We start from the raw sequence: 18,183 nt of genomic DNA, 5'->3' as shown, positions 1-18,183 counted from the left end.
GCTGAAAAAAATCCAAAAAATTGAACATGTAAGGAATCAGATGTAAAACATGTACAGCTTGAAATGGTGAAAGTCTTATAGCTGAACAAATTACACATACTATGTCTGATTAAATACACAAATTCAGACCAATTTAGGAGGCTTTGCTTCGAGTTATCCCTTTACAATTTCAAATCAGATGACCGTTTATGGATGAACACTTGAAGTGGAAATATATCAGACCAGTTGCTCCATATTATATATTCTCTAAATTAATTTGAATTTTGATCCGTATATTAAACAAAAAAAGGAGGCTCAACAATTGTGATCAAAAGACGAACTTATTTATTGGTAAGCTATCTTGTTGTTGCGCAGTTATCATATTCGAACATTTAGAAGAAAAAAACATTTGAAAACAATAATTTTAAAATAAAAGGGCAAAATCAGATCGTCTTGAGATTGCTGAAACTTAGTTCGACTATACGACCACCACTTTCCAAAAGATGCTCTGTCGAACGTTAATATTTATAGAGTTTTAAAACTCTAATTATTGTACGTAATCTATATTTATAGTAATTTTGTTAAACTCGAAACGTAAAACTGTGATAACCCCGAGACACAAAGCGTTACGTTTCGCCACTACATGCAAAGCTACTAATATCTCACACGACCCAACAAGCCGTGACCAATACGCTCCCATCCTACCACCAGTTTTTGAACTCACGGGCTTGCAGGCGCCTTGTTATGTAGTGATACGAATAAACCAAGCACTTCGCTAATGCCCATAAATAAACTACGTATAATTAAATTGAAGGCACGAGATCAGATTTTCGTAATTATACACCGGGATTTTCTTGATAAGGAAATTTAATTTACTAATTATTTACATTTTTTTTTGATTAACCTAGGGTATCCCAGACCAATGGAGAAGCCCACTATAATTATTTACTTTCTTATTTGTTCACAATATTAATTTTCCAGCAATCATTTTAAAAATTTCACAATTGTAAATATTTATAAAAATATATTTATTCTTATCAGTCTTAACTAATAATGAAAATTCAAACAAGCTTGTAAGACCATCCCCATCAGAGAGATGATGAAGAGTTTCTACTCATTATTATACTATTAAAAAAAATGACAAGACACTAAACAAATGTATCTCTTCTTATAAGTTTTTAAAACCGATTAGAACTTCATTTTCTTAAATCTTAACCTGTCTTCTTTTTATTGGTTACAAATTATTTTATTTTAAAATTAATTTTTAATCAGTTAATAAAGTGAACAAATAATAATAATTTATAGCTTAGAACATCTCTAACCCCAGTCCATATTTTACTCCAAAATATAAAAAATAGAGGGAAAAATAAAGCGATGAATAAAAAATAAAAGCATTACTCTATAAATGGAGTAATCTTTTTTTTTGTTCATTACTCAATTTTCACAATTTTGGAGTAAAATATAAAGTGGTGTTGGAGATACTTAGATACTCAATTTGAGTTTTTTACCGTTGTCATGCCCTAAGAGCATCTCCAAAAAAACTCTCTATGCAAAATCTATATTTAAAGTTTTAAGGTGTTATTCTCCAAAAGCAAAACTTCAAATTTAACTTCAAAATTGTTTTTAATTTACACTATGGTCCTTATATTTGTCATAATTAATATAAATCCATAAAACTTTTTATAAATATTAACACATATATAAAAATATTATAGTAATATTAATTAATAAAATTTTACACTAAATTATAAATAGAAATACATAACTAAATATTAAACTACAAGCAAAATATCACATTATTACATAAAATTATTTTCTTAATGCTCTATTTTAGATTATACAAAATTTGTTTGGACAATTTTAGAAGTTTCGGAGCAAATTTACTAGACTATTAGTGTCGTTGTAATATTTAAATTTGTGTAATAATTATGTCTTCATGTATTTTTTCAAAAATTGTTAAGTTCTTTTTTTGTAATATTTTTGTTGTCTAATTCTTATTTTAAAATATTATAAATATGATGTATAATTAATTATAAGGACCAAGATGCAAATAAAAAAATAAAACTTCAAATTTAGAGTTTTGAGTAGTGTTTCACTTCTTAGAGCATCTCCAACCCATTGCTATTTTCACCTCTATAATAGCATTTAGAGGTGAAATTGCTCCAACCCACTTCTATTTCTTCCTCTATAATAGAGATTTCTATTTTTTCCTCTATTTATAGAGGAAGAAATAGCATTCCTCTATTTTTTACTCTATATTTTAGAGATTGCTATTTTAGGGGAATACATTGGAGCATATCTCACTTTCATTATAGAGTTCAAAATACATTGGAGATGGTCTTAGGGCATCTTCATCTCCACTTCATTTTTTCCTCTAAAATAGAGTAAAAGTAAATATGAAGTAAGAAATGCTCCAACCCAACTACATATCTCATTCCATAATGAAATTTACTCCATAAATGGAGTAATCTATTTTTTGTTTGTTCATAACTTTTACTCCATTATGGAGTGGAAAATTGAGTAAGGTTGAAACAATTTTACTCCATTTTTATTTTTACTATATTTTGGAGGAAAAAATAAAGTTTTACATTGGAGATGCTATTAAAACTCTAAATTTGAAGTTTTGAAATTTTTTTTTAGAGAGCAAAAAAAACTTTATATTTGAAGTTATAGAATTTCTTTTGGAGATGCTCTAAGAAAATTAAAAACGAAAGTTCAGAGAATCATGAATTTGTTTAATTAACTCTAATCCGCAATGAAAATTAGATAAAATTACAATCTTAAAAAACTAATTTTAGTATTCAATATGTTTTAACAAAAAAATACCTTACTCAGATTTAATTTGAATTTACATTTTAGTATATACCTATTCATAAAATTGTTAACAAAGAGTTTTAAATATCAACGCTGAGTTGGGTTAGTGGTTCGTAGAAACTCGAAACTCGAGTTTTCTAATTTTCCTGTTGAGATGACGGGTTTGTGCCCCTTCAGCGTATTACCAAAGACTGCGTCTTGTTCAAGAGGATTAGTACCTTCTGATTATCAGAAAAAAAAAACAAAGAACAAATGAAAAAGACTGTTCGTAGTCCGCTACGAGAGCAGTAAAACTACTTGGTGTTTGATGATGATGCAAATGCAAATGATGATGACCATGTATTCGGTGGATTCGGCAGGACCCACGAAGTTCCAAAAATGTTTTCGCCAGTTCCAAGAAAACATAAAGCGAGGGAGAGAGATCGTATTTTTGGTGAAGACGAGTGAATTAGTTGAATTAATCCATTTTGTCGTTAATCAGAGTGCCACGTGGACACATGTAGCTAGATTTAGTTTTCCGCATGCATGCATGCATGTAAAGTAATCAAATGATAACTTAGTAATAACTATTTTAAACTAATGTTTAGTTTATTTTAATATATAGTAGTATGTGTTGGTTTATGAGTTGTTCCTCAAAAGTTACAAAACACGACTGGAATGTTTCTTCTCTCTGCCTTTTGATGGATTCTGCTTTCTCTTTTATTTTTGTTTGAAAATTCTGTTTGTATGGTGTGTGTTCTTTAAAAATGAAAAATCATTATAGGGGTTGCTAACTAAGAATGATTTCTGCTTTCATGATATACATTAAAAGTAATGTGAATACTATTGTATATGGGTAGATATAAATATAGTTGTATACAAAATATAAGTTTTTTTGGAGGAAGAAAATTGTAGACTAAATTATTAGTATATTATGGCAAAACTAGTGTACTTTGTTATATTTCTCATCCAAATTTTTTTTTCCAAAGAATTGCAATTTAGCATGTCGCTTCTGTTACCTAACAAAAAAGGATGTCGCTTCCAAATACCCCGTGATTTTTTTTTTCGCTAAACGGTTAACTATATAAAAGTATAACAGTTCAGTTTCAGCTGTCCTATGTTTAGACCATTTTTTTTTGTCTACGGCTCCTGTAACTTCATGTTGTCGCCTCCAAAGCGTCTCTTCACACGTCTTAAGGATCTCATGTTTAAAATTCTTAAACATGGTTAATGGAAGTTTTTAAGGTGAAGTTCTTAACAGAATATAAAAAATCATCTTTTAACTTTTAACTCTAATAATTTTCATTAATCATGCTTTTAGTATAATTCATTTAGTACAAAATTCAGCTATACTTTTGTATTTAGTCAAAGTGGTATGGTTGACTGGAACATAGGCGTAGTATATCTTTCCTTTTATTTTAAGTTAAAAATACCACAAATTATCTTATACATTTTTTCAGATTATCTTATGCATATATAAGCTTTGATAAATTATTAGTATATCTAAAAATCTTAGGGATGGATGACGGATATAATTCTGTAACAATTTATTCGTTTGTGTGTAATGGATGAATTAACCGCATATATCAACTGAGATGAAAGTGGCAGAGGCAAAAGAAAAGCAAGAGAAACAAATGTAGGAATGGTCCAATGTATGTGAAGATTGCAAAAGTGGAAAAGGAAAATTGTTGGACCAACAAGAGGAATGCCCCAAGATTGGGAGAGGTATCAATCATGATACAAAACATAAGATATGAATAAATAAATATGATCTTTTTTTTTTTTGATCAACAATAAATATGATCAAAGGTAGTCACTTTGGTCCATGGTACATCTTTGCTAGCTTGACCAATTCTTCTAGGACACAAACGTATGTTGGATTTGTTGTATCATCTTTACCCAACAAGTTTCTCTTTTTAAAATATATACTACATTTTTGGTCCTAACGATAACTCCACTTTGAATCTTCCACTTATTATTCTTTTGTCTTCGACACAACACAGTTTTTTTCAACTTTTTTCTTGTTCTTGTAGCTCAATAGCTTTAGAGCATAAAGAGGGAGACACACTAGAGCAAAAAGAGAGACATTCCATCTTAGTTCGGACAATCGTCGAAAATATAATCTTGTAACTACTTTAGATATCCAAAGTGCCCTGCCAAAGCAAGATAGAAGCAACAGCCTAAAAAATCAAGAATTCGATTCAACAAACTGATTACTACTTAGAAATATATAGTTCCCCCAGCCCACATATAGTAAAATTTGGTCATTGGCCTAAGCTTATGTTATAAAAAAAACATTTTCAAATACGTAGAGGAAATAGTTAACAAGGAAAACATGTCCTAAAACTAAACACAATTTATGCGCGCTAATCAGCTGTATATCTGACATACCACAGATGACTCGCACTAAATCATTATTTGTTAAACCTTTTAATTACATAAAGCTATTGTATTATTTGCAATCTTATGTTTCATAATCTGTTTTTTAATGAAATGGAAAAGTAATTTATTTGTAAAACAAAAAAAAACGATTTATATTATGAAAATTGTTAAACCTTGTAATTACATAAAGCTATTGTATTTATTTGCATTCATATGTTTCATAATCTGTTTTTTAATGAAATGGAAAAGTAATTTATTTGTAAAACAAAAAAAAGGAGATTTATATTATGAAATTAGGAATATTAAATAGTATAGATAAGATACAAATACATATATCCAATGAGTTAATATAAAAGGTCAAAAACCTGTCCGTCACTGGGAAAAATGCAGAGATGGATCATAAGAATTTTCAAAAGGCAGAATGATATTATTGATATGAATTGGCACTTCAAACCATTTTTCGAATCTTCAGAACCTCTTCGCTTCTCCCATCGAATTTCGTTTTGACTCTTTTAACAATGCACGCCGTTCGGCGTAGTCGTACTACTTCCTATACATAGCCCCCCTATACTACTATCTCTTCTTCTTTCCTTACCCAATCGACACGTTTCTAGCCGTTTTATTTTTAAATCCTATTCAAAGACAGCATGCAATTTAATTCCACAATTACTATTATCAGATTCAGACCCATGTATGAGTCCATTAAGCAAACATTACACGATCAAAGGACAGGACAAGAGGAGAAACACAACAATTTCGTGCAAGCAAAACACTTGAATTACAAAGTGTGATGAAAGTAATTTTAAGACATGAAAGAATGTTTGTTACATGTTTTGGAATCTAATTAACTTGGTCTTTGTCACGGTTCAGGCAAGTTAGTTTTGAAGCTATCGGCCTCGCCACCCGGAAACAGACTTGGGGACAAGTGAAATAGCGTTGGAGGCAGCTTCTAACCTGCACAGTCCCCGAAGGTTAATCTGTTTATTCTCCACACTACAAATGAAAACTTCAGTAGAGAGACAAAGAGAGGGAAAGTAGATCTTCAACAGCCTTAATGACTTCCGTGGAACTAGTTTCAAGAACTTGATCTCCAAACACAATCTCGTCTAACACTGTATGCATCTGCAACGTTGTAAACGCAATAAAGACGATGACACAAGTCACTACTCACTACTACTAACACGTTTTTGTATCATGTGGTTATCCGAAAACTGTGCAAACTATTATGCGGCACCAGTATACCTTGCTGTAGTTGAGCACAATGTCGAGTTCACAGACATTGCTGAAGCATTTGTCCAGTGTTTCAACAAGAACTACAAATGCAAGAATAAGACTGAAGTAATCATGCTATGAAAGATACATGTTTTCCACAAGCTTTAAAAGAGGAAAAAAGAACAAATGAGCAACCATTCATATATTTCACATCAGCTGGTGACAAGAGTAGAGTCATTTCTATAGGACTTAAAACCCAATATACACAGGGATTTAATTAAAACCCAATGCAATATCAAAATCCAAAGTACACAAACACCCACATCTCTGTTACAAACCAACTAAGCCAGCACACCATTCATATCCATCTCATGATAACAAGCTAAGACACTGGTACGATTCTACAAATCACGAGTCTGATTTCTATTGTCTCTGTTTCTACTTTGTATATTTTACTTCCTCACAGCTGATTGCAATTTCAGTTTTTCTTCACACATGTAATATACTGTTTTTATATTAAAAACCACACAATATGATTTTTTTTTATCACATTCTGATTAGAACAATAGTGATATACAAACAGATAAAGAAAAAGCGCAGCTTGAATGAGATCAAGCATAGCAAGCTCATTCTCTGATCCATCAAAAACAAGCACGAAATAGAGAGTAGCATAGTGTTTGTACACAAGCCGAGAATCCTTCACTCGATTATACACAACAATAAGTTGCCTCAACTCAAACAAAGCAAAAACGATTCAAATAATCATTCATGAAGGAGATCCATTAATTACCGGGCCAAACAATGAATCCATCTCCAGAAAAATGCTTACATTCTCAGGTCTACTGCACAATACTACTGTCCAACATAGTGATTATTACATACACAATTAGATCCTCTAAACCTTCTGCCTCGCTCAGAGTGTCTTCTGATCGGCTTAGCTAATAACACCACATTCGATCCTCTAAACCTTCTCTCTTACTTAGAGGTTTTCATAATTAACATTTGATGTTACGAACAAGGTTGCTTGGGAGAGAATAAGGAGATACAATATAAAAATATCTCTTATTTATTAAAATGAGCATTTACAAGTATATATAGTTAGGATTTACAATTGGTTAAGATAACCACACTTCTAACTAAACCACTAAACCGGGTATATACATCAATAGGCCCCCTCAAGATGAGCTTCCTAAGATATTATGAAGACTCATCTTGGACTTAAGATGCTCAAACTGATAAGGAAACAAAGGCTTCGTGAATAGGTCAGCAACCTGATCTTCAGTCCGTACATGAAGAGTCTTGAGAGTTCCACGATCAAGCCTTTCCCGAACAAAATGACAATCATTCTCAATATGTTTAGTCCTCTCATGAAAAACCGGATTAGTAGCGATGTAGATAGCTGCTGTACTGTCAGAGAATAATATAGGAGTGTGAATCTGAGGAACCTTCAGATCATTCAATAACTTGATAAGCCAAACCATCTCTTTAGAAGAATTAGACAATGCTCTGTACTCTGCTTCAGCAGAAGAACAAGAGACCGTGTCTTGCTTTGTTGAACGCCAGGAGATCAACGAATTACCAAGAAACATAGCCATACCAGTTGTTGAACGTCTGCTATCACGACATGAATTCCAGTCCACATCAGCAAAACCTTTCAAAGTCAAGTCATCAGAGGCAGAGTAGAAGAGCCCCTGACCCACCGTTCCTTTAATGTACTGCAAAACTCGATACACGGCATGAAGATGAGGAGAACGTGGTGCTGAAGAGAATTGACATAACCGGTTCACCGCATAAGTAATATCTGGTCGTGTGATCGTCAAATACATCAAACGACCAACAAGACTTCGATACATCGCCGGATCAGAGATCAGTTCACCATCTTTAAGGGACAGATGAAGATTAGGAATCATAGGTGTAGATGTAGGTTTACAACCCAACATACCCGAAGAAGTGAGGATCTCTAAAGCATATTTCCGTTGACAAATAGAAATGCCCTCACTTGAACGAGCGATCTCCAAGCCTAAGAAATACTTCAAAACACCAAGATCCCGGAGTTTAAACTGCTGAGATAAGTCTTGAATCAGAGACTTGGAGATAGATTCATTAGTACTAGCAACAATGATATCATCAACATAGACCAACACTGCCAGAAAATGACCATCAGCACAAGACTTCAGAAACAAAGTATGATCTCCAGTGCCTGTGGTAAAACCCAACCTCAACAAAGCAGCGGAAAATTTCAGAAACCATTGCCGTGATGCCTGCTTTAACCCATAAATCGATTTATTCAAACGAAACACAGCATTTTTAGGCAAAGTAAGACCTTTCCGCTCTGCATAACCATCAGGGATCTTCATATAAATTTCTTCATTCAACTCACCATTCAAAAATGCGTTTGAAATATCAAGTTGATGAAGAAACCATTTCCGAGATGCAGCTACCTTCAATAGAAACCGAACAGTAGTGAGCTTAGCTACTGGTGAGAATGTCTCAGTGTAGTCTAAACCCTCCTTCTGTGTGTATCCTTTAGCAACAACACGAACCTTCCTCCTCTCAAGAGTACCATCCGCATTAAACTTCAGAGAATAAAGAACCTTGCAACCAACTGCTTTCTTTCCAGCAGGTAGAGTAGCAACCGACCAAGTATTTGTATCTTCCATAGCATTAAACTCCTTATCAACTGCTTCACACCATTCTTTAGAATCCTTTGCCTCAGAAAATGATTGAGGAATTGGGATTTTTGTGATGGTATTGATATATGATAAGTGAGATGGAGAGATTTTAGAATATGAAAGAGAAGACGAAATGGGATATTGTAGATCAGAATCCAACGTATAACAATGATAATCCTGTAAATGAGCAGGTTGTTTACGTGGTCTGGAAGAAATTTGTGGTGGAAGAACAGGAGATGGATAAATTTCTGAAGAGGATGATGATGATAAAGGTATGTTACCTGAAGACAAAAGCGGTGTGAAGAGTTTCAGCGCAGCTTCATTCATAGGAGACGAAGCCAATGGAAATATCTCCTCATGAAAGATGACATTTCTCGAGATAGAAATCTTGTTAGTCTCCAAATCAAGTAGCTTGTAACCCTTGTAACCAGACGGATATCCCAGAAGAACACAAGCTCTTGATCTTGGCTGGAACTTATGCCTCTGTTTCGGAGAAGTAGAGCCATAACACAAACAGCCAAAAGTCCTCATTTGATCATAAGAAGGAATCTTACCAGTTAAAACTTCATGTGGAGTCTTATTACCAAGCAGAGGAGACGGTGTACGATTGATGACAAAGATCGCACACAGTACACAATCACCCCAGTAGGCAAGCGGAAGCTGAGACTGAAACATGAAGGCTCTGGCTACGTTGAGGATGTGCTGGTGTTTTCGCTCGACCACAGAGTTCTGCTCTGGTGTTTCCGGGCAAGAATGGTAAGCAAAAATCCCTTTTTCTTGAAAGAACTTCGAGAATTTCAATTCTGGAGCGTTGTCTGATCACACAGATTTAACTTTCACATTGTACTGATTCTCTACTTGATTCACAAAAGCAGGGAACACGCTGATTACTTCATCCTTTGTACGTAGTAAATAAACCCAAGTGGCACGGGAGTGATCATCCACAATAGTCAAGAAATATCGAAAACCATCCACTGTCTCAACTGAAAATGGTCCCCAAACATCAATATGTAAAAGCTCAAAGTTTGAATTACATATGTTGTTTGGTGAAGGAAAAGAAAGTTTCTTCTGCTTGGCCAAATGGCATATATGACAGAAAGAATTCCCTTTATTCTTGGATCTTGTTGTTCCCAAAGCTTCAGAGATCAAATCAAGTCTTGAGAACGAGGCATGTCCGAGTCTGTTGTGCCAAGTACCAATATCAACAACTGCATTCACCATCACAGAAGCTTCATTGACATCTAGCACATACAGATTACCCACTCTTCTATCCTGACCAATCGTCGAGCCCTTGGTACGATCCTGTATTTCACAAGTAGACGGATCAAACATAACTCTGGAACCAAGATCAGTAGTCAAGGAGCTTATACTGATGAGGTTTAACCGAAACTCCGGTATAAACAACACATTCTTGAGAAGAATATGCTTGTTTAATTGAACATTGCCCACTCCACTGATCTTTATTAAAGAACCATTAGGCAAATTCACAGAGCTAGTCACATTCATATCCAAAGAAATGAAAGATGCTTTATCATGAGAAACATGATGTGTAGCACCCGAATCTAGAACCCATGTATTGGTATTAAGAGTATGCCGAGATACAGTAAGTATGCCAACAAAACAAAAGGTAGACTGAGAGAAAGTGATACCCGGGAGATCAGTAGGTGTCTGAGATGTAGAAGCATCACCTGAACCAGCAACTGCATTACTCTGAAGTTGAGAACTAAACAGGGCAATGAATTGTTGAATCTGATCTTTAGAAAAATTCCCAATCAAGTTGTCAAGTGGAGCAGGTTTTGCATCTAGCTGAGTAGAAACATTCACTTGAGGAGTCACAGAAGTAGAAGGTTTCTGAAACTTCTCAGGTGTCTTTCCTTTCATGTTATAACCCGGTGGAAAACCATGCTTCTTGTAGTATCTCTCAGCAATGTGACCAACTTTGTTGCAGAAAGAACAAATTGGTTTCCCTTTGTGAGCACCAGACTGGACATAGCATATGGTCGAAGTACTCTGAGGTAGATTAGGAGACTCAGAAACTTGAAATGCAGCAGGTGATATAGCAGAGGTGAAGCTCTTCTGGCTATCATCCTGATCAAGAATGTTATACACCTCTGTTAAAGAAGGTAAAGTCTTCTTCATGATGATCTGACGACGGATGACTGCATATGACTCGTTGAGACCAGCCAGGAACTTCACAATCTTAGCTCGTTCTGCCTTTTGATGAAGACGAAGAGCTTTCCCACACACACAAGGATCATCAGGTTCTTCACAGTTCTCCAAATTACTCCACAATGTCTTCAACTTAGTAAAGTAATCAGAGAGGGAAAGTGAACCTTGACGCAAATCCTGTATCTCCTGTGTGAGGTTGTAAGTCCGAGGAAGGTTAGTCATATGGAAACGGCTATGTAAATCATTCCAAACATCCGTCGCATCATTCAAACGAAGAATACTCCGATAGATCTGAGTTGTAACCGAGTTAAGAATCCATGACTTAACAAGGCTGTTACAACGAGACCATACACGAAAGTTTAAATCAGATTCAAGAGGACGAGGAAGCGATCCATCTACAAATCCAATCTTATTCTTCGCATCTAAAGCTATCTTCATGGCTGCTTCCCAATCATCAAAGTTCGATCCATCAAGCTTCAGGGAAATGAGAATCAGACCTGGATGATCGGAAGTATGCATAAAGAATGGAGAATGAATTGAGTTCGTAAGATCGACACCGGTAGTCGCCTGCGAAGCCTGAGAATCCGGACCAGAGATCGCCGGAGAAGCTGTCGGAGCTGTACGGGTCGTCAAACGAGTCGATCGATGAGTTAACTTCTTCAGAGAAACCATCGCAACTTGTAGATCGATGAATCACGAGCTCGAGCAAGATAGATCAAGTAAAAATCAAGCTCAATATTAGCTCTGATACCATGTTACGAACAAGGTTGCTTGGGAGAGAAGAAGGAGATACAATATAAAAATATCTCTTATTTATTAAAATGAGCATTTACAAATATATATAGTTAGGATTTACAATTGGTTAAGATAACCACACTTCTAACTAAACCACTAAACCGGGTATATACATCAATATTTGATGACGTCATTACTAAAGAAACTTCCAACTGTAAAACATTTTCGAGTCCCCGAATTCAAACGAAAGGTGATTGCGGCGCCGTCGCGAGGATAGGTCGTAGCAATGGCTGGTGGCAATCTCCGCGATGAACACGAGAGAGACGGCGGAATTGAAGTTGACAATGCATCGGATCTTCAGATGTATCGCATCCATTCGATCGAATCAACGGTTGTGATTCGTCAGTTACCTTCTCAAGGCATGGCTTCCTGCGACAGCTCTCGTCACGCTTCTCGATAACTATCGTCGTGATCCAATCAACAGCCCCCATCACTCGCACACTCTCGAGTTTCACATCCATCGGCTCGGATTCTCCACGGCTCAACATCGTCGAGCTCGGATCTGGAACAGGGTTCGTCGGAATCGCGGCGGCTGCGACGCTAGGTGCTAACGTTACGTTGACGGATCTCCCAAACGTTATCGAGAATCTCAAATTCAACGCGAACGCGAACGCTCAAGCCGTGGCTAGATTCGGTGGGGAAGTCCACGTGGCGCCTCTCAGGTGGGGAGAGGCTGGTGACGTGGAGGACTTGGGTGGAGACGTTGGTGTACCACGAGCATCTTTATGATTCTTTACTCAAAACGCTGCGTTTAATGCTTTTAGGTAAAGAGGGCAAGAGAGTGTTTCTTATGGCTCATCTCAAGAGATGGAAGAAAGAATCGATTTTCTTCAAGAAAGCTAGGAAGGTTTTTGATGTTGATGTAGTACACTGTGATGATCCCAAAGAAGGTTCTAGAATCGGAGTTGTAGTTTATCGTTTTTTCCCCGAAAGGTCATCTAGAAAAATGTATTTGACAAATGTTTATAACTGAATGTTAAGTGTTTGGTCGGAGTAATTTATGGGTCACTTCTTGATCTTGTTAAGAATTTAGAAATCTAACACACATAGAAGAACGCATAGAACTAGCGATCATGCTGTCGGTCAAAGACTTCAAACACACATAGAAGAATCCAAAAATAACCTAAGGTTCCCTTAAAAGCCATCTTGATTAGTTTCATGCTCATACATTTTCTTTGTTTCTTTTACTTTCACACGGTTGGCAAATGGCAACTTGCATATATGTCACAGTTGATTAATTTTTTGTGGAAAAGCCAAAGGGGTTGAGTAAAAACTTGCAAGAAAGCTACATATATATTTTACTTTCTCATATCTTCCTACAATATTCCAAACTCCCTGAGAAGTCATGCCTACAGATGATCTATACGTAGTAGGTTAAGTTTGTATAAAGGTCATGATTCTTCGTGAAGTAGATTATAACAATGAGTTATATGTTGACTTTTGACCATATCCAATCACATTCTATTTTCCACACCAAAATAGAAAAAAAAGTTTCATCAGAATCAATAATATTATTTATGAAGTAATTTGGCTTATTTGTCACATTTTCCATGATTTTACGTAATTTGCTTACTTGTCATATTTTCCATGATTTTAGGATAAATCATTAGTTTAATTAATATATTTTTTTTTATATTTTGATATCTATATATTTATCATGATATTTAAAATCATGATAAACATGAACCTATTTTACCGATATATATACTAATATTTTCTAAAAAATATTTTAATATATAATAAATATGATATTTATGACATTTAATTAATAAATAGATATTAATAATATATACCGATAATATCATCATTACTTTTCTCTCATTTATAATTTAGGGACTAATATTATAGCCAGTTTCTCTGATTTTTTTACTAAAAATATTGATCAAATACAAATTATTATAAAATTTATATACAAGCATACTAATATATCTGAATTAATCAGTTTCTTTAGTTAATTTGCTTATTTTTCATCTTTTCCATAGTTATATGATAAATAATTAGTTTAGTTAATATTATTATTTAATTTATTTATTTTGATATCTATGTATTTATGATGATATTTAAAATAATTAATAAACATTAATATATTTTACCAATATATATATATACTAATATTATTTTTAAATATATTTTAATATATAATTATCATGATATTTAGGAATTAATAAATAGATATTAACAATATCTACCGATAATATCAGCATTACTTTTCTATCATTTTATAATTTTAATGACTACTATTATAGCCAATTTCTCTGATTTTTACTGAAAATATTGATGAAATACAGATTATTATAAAATTTATATATAAATATACTAATATATCTGAATTAATCGGTTTCTTTTGTTTATTCGGTTTGATCCTTTAATATATTGAACCATATTCATATACTGATGCTTTCTAAACATAACACCCTCGGTACTTATAAATCCAGACTATTTTCTCTATTTTGGTTTGGTTCGGTTTTGAATGGTTCGTTTTAGTACCACATGATTTCTTTTCAGTCCAAATAAAATATGAGTTAGTTTCACATACAAAATTTCCTAATTTAGTTATTACTATAAAAATATTTTGATCCAAAATCAACATCACATAAATAAAAATATGAAACAAAATAATACAATTTAATACATTGATTACCAATATGAATATTGAAATAATATAATTTATAATAATTTAAAATTTGTATCTAATTAAATTATTATTATCTTATAAAAAATAGAATTAAAAATTGTTAGATGTACATATATATTTATCCGCACAAGGTGCGGGACATCAACTAGTATATATTATAATAGAATGAAATAAAATCACTACTATATAAAAGTTACTAATTTTGAGGCTTCTTAAGAGTGCCACATAGGACAAAATATTTCCCACTAATCAAACTGCCATGTCATCGCGAATGTTTAGATGATGGGTCTCGAACCATCCAAACCCATCAAAATAGTCAGCCCATTGTATAACTTATAGCTTCCTTTTCCTTAGCCTACTCGCCTCAGACATTTCCAGCGACTCCAAATCTGTTCGTCTACCCAACTTCACCGGTGTAACTCCTACGACTACAACAATGGTACTTCAATGATCTATTATAACTCATCAAGTGAAGACTCTTTGTACCTCTCCACATCCCTCCTCTCAATCTCTTGCCCAGTTCCTTAAATTCATTCCTAACACCACCACGCAAGCTCCTTCTCCATTTTTCTTTGCTCAGGTTTCACATGGATCCGTAGATTCCAAGATGCTGGCAATAATTTGAAAAGGAGGCAACCTTATATTTGGAGCTTGAGATGCTGATGATTTGATGAAGAGGTATGTGTCAATGTCTCATTCATCATGCTTTTGATTTCCTAACCGTATACCTCTCAGAATTTATTTCAAACAGTATACATTATTCATCACTAACAGAGTTGAATTGTTTGTTTCGTGTCCTCATTGATGCCATAGCGCAGGATTGGAACAGCTGCTGGCAAGAATGTGCACTTTTGCACGAGATTTGCGGATAAAATTATGTCATAGCTATTGTTACCGAATGGGGATAAGATTACTTATAATGTTACTGATGTAACTGACGTGTGTGGCTTCTGCATGTGTCTGTCATTTCATTTTTTGCTAACTGGATAGTTTAATCAGTCCTTGATCGTTTAAGAGACTCCTTCAGGGACCAACAATGGTACGTTCATCCATTATCTTTCTTCTTCCTCTTCACTCTTAAATTACTGTAAGTTATGATTGTGGAGGTGTGATGTTAAAGGCAGTCATGTCTATGTTTCAAGTGCAAGTCGAACCTCTGAGTAGGCTGCAGTAAATCATTGCATTTTCTTATCGTTTTGTAATTTTTTTAATGATTTGCAATTTATATAGTCCTTTATAGTATAAAATTCCTATTTTCATGTCATCTAACACACTGTTACGAAACTGTATCGAAGCAGGAGGTAAACGAGAATGGTAGAAATATACAATGTGTGGTTTAGAGAACAATATATTTAGCTTCAAGTATCTGGAGGTCACCAACAACTGGAACATGTCCAAATTTTGAGAAAGGGAAGACAGATTGATACAAATCAACGAGATAAATGATTCGGTTTTATTTCTATGCAATAAAAATATGATTCATGGAGGAGCTTATTGGGCTTCTGATCAGCTATTTATGAAAACTGGAAAGGAGAAAGAGGTATTGTATCTTACAATCTGTTTAGTTATCGATTCAGAATACTGAAAATATATGGGCTCCAGAACTATTTTTCTGCAGCCTTTGAAATGAAGAGTTTTGACTGTTGATGGTTACTCTGAGTTTGGTTAATCTATGATACATGGATTTACTAAATGTACTTTACTTAACCTGCTATTGGTTTCTTTATTACATCTTGCTGAAAACATATTCATACATTTTATATAGGTGTTTTGTTATGCAAAGTTGAAGCTTGTATATGATACTACATTTGTTTAGCTTAAATGAAGTGCATTATGATACTGTTTACTTTACAGTCAGGAAAAAGAAGTGCAACCAGACAACCTCAAAGGAGATGGGGAATGGCTAATGCAGAGGTGGATGAATGGGTGAAGACTACAGTTATAACTTCATTAACAAATTGATTTTTGTTATCACATACAAGTTGGAAACGTCCAATTGACGGTATGGTGAAGTGCAACTATGATACTGCTTCCAATACTAAAGATGGATGGGTTTTACGTAATCGTCTTAACTGGGGGTCATCTCTTTTAGGGATGGCATGACCGAGTTTAGAGGCAGAAGCAATGGTACCAAGTGCATGCTTATGAGATCATGGATGTAAGCAACAATATCAAATGGTGGGCCTCGAAAAATAGTTTATAAAATTCATTTGTCTTGCTTTTTGTTCTCTCAATCACATAGGACATGATAGCATATCTGCACCAGATAATTTTTCCAGATTATCATCTATCATAAATCAAGTTAACAAAAAAATTGATGGGCCATATAAACCTATTAGTTTTCAGTCGTAACAGTATTATAATTTTTTTTATTTTTAAATTATGTATTGTAAATTATAAGATAGAAAATTAAACATGGTTGATTTGAATATAAGTATTAAAATTAAAGTTTCATTAATAATATTAGAAATTTGAATTTCTATCATTATTTAAGTTTTATAGTCTAATATTTTTAACATTATTTTTATAATATATTTTTGTAAACAATCACAAACCATTTGACATCTTTAATCTTGAATGAGACGATCTTCTCTTTTATTTTTGGACAAATAGACCATCTTCTCTTTTTTTTCATGTTGTTACGAGTTTAATCTTGCGAAATTCACCTATATCAAATGACGTACACTTCTTCTATGGCGAAGCTGTTACTATTACCATTAACTACATGGAATTGATTTAGTGAAAAAAACTAATGGAATCATTAATTTGATTTGTCACAAAAAGTCAGTGCATCAGATAGTTTTTGAAATTCAAATAATATACAAACATATGAAAACATAAATATAGCTAGGAAAACTAAAATACTAACCAGGTCAAGTATTCCTTGGTGGGATCATTTTCTTAGTCCAAAAACACTCTTGAACTTAGACACAATTTCCCTGCCAATACAGAAGTAGTTAGTGGTAGATTTATGTAACTGAGTGCGAGTGACAAAATAAATATTTACTCTCAAAATTTTAGTGATACAATTAGTTAAAAATAAATCAAACTATTAAATTAAAACAGTTTGTTTTATGGGCTAAAGAGGACTAACAATTTTGAAACAATAGAAAAATCAAGCTATTGTTTATTTTAATATTTGATGACTACAAGTGTTTTGGATCAAAAAAAATCAAATACTATTACAATAATATTTTTTATATATTAAAATAGTGTACAGATTAATAATTAACACCACTTTAAATAAGAACTGATTAGAAAAAGTTACAAAAATCTAATATGAGACAAAATGATAAAGAACAATGTGAAGTTCTTCAATTCAAGAAATCACAATGAAAAAAATTAAAGTTATCATCTGTTTTAGAGAAAAAGACTAGGATAGCACCAAACCAAGTTTTTGTTCCCAAAGTAGCACTCAAGTATCAAAATCACAAAAATAGATTTCATTAAAGAGGTAAATATACACTTATACCCTTTAGGTTAATTAATCCAAACCTTAAGGTTTAGAGTTAAGAGGTGGGTTTTTGGAATTAAGGTTTAAAATTT

The 18,183-nt window shown here is 33.6% G+C and overlaps 1 pseudogene; it reads left to right on the top strand.

The window, feature by feature from the left end:
- The first annotated feature begins 12,000 nt into the window (after window positions 1–12,000).
- On the top strand, window positions 12,001–17,634 carry LOC106444696 (annotated as a pseudogene).
- The last annotated feature ends 549 nt before the right edge of the window (window positions 17,635–18,183 follow it).

This window comes from Brassica napus, chromosome A9 (genome assembly GCF_020379485.1).
Source record: "Brassica napus cultivar Da-Ae chromosome A9, Da-Ae, whole genome shotgun sequence".
NCBI lineage: Eukaryota > Viridiplantae > Streptophyta > Magnoliopsida > Brassicales > Brassicaceae > Brassica > Brassica napus.
Note: the sequence above shows the minus strand (reverse complement) of the source record. Positions and strands in the feature narration are given on the sequence as shown.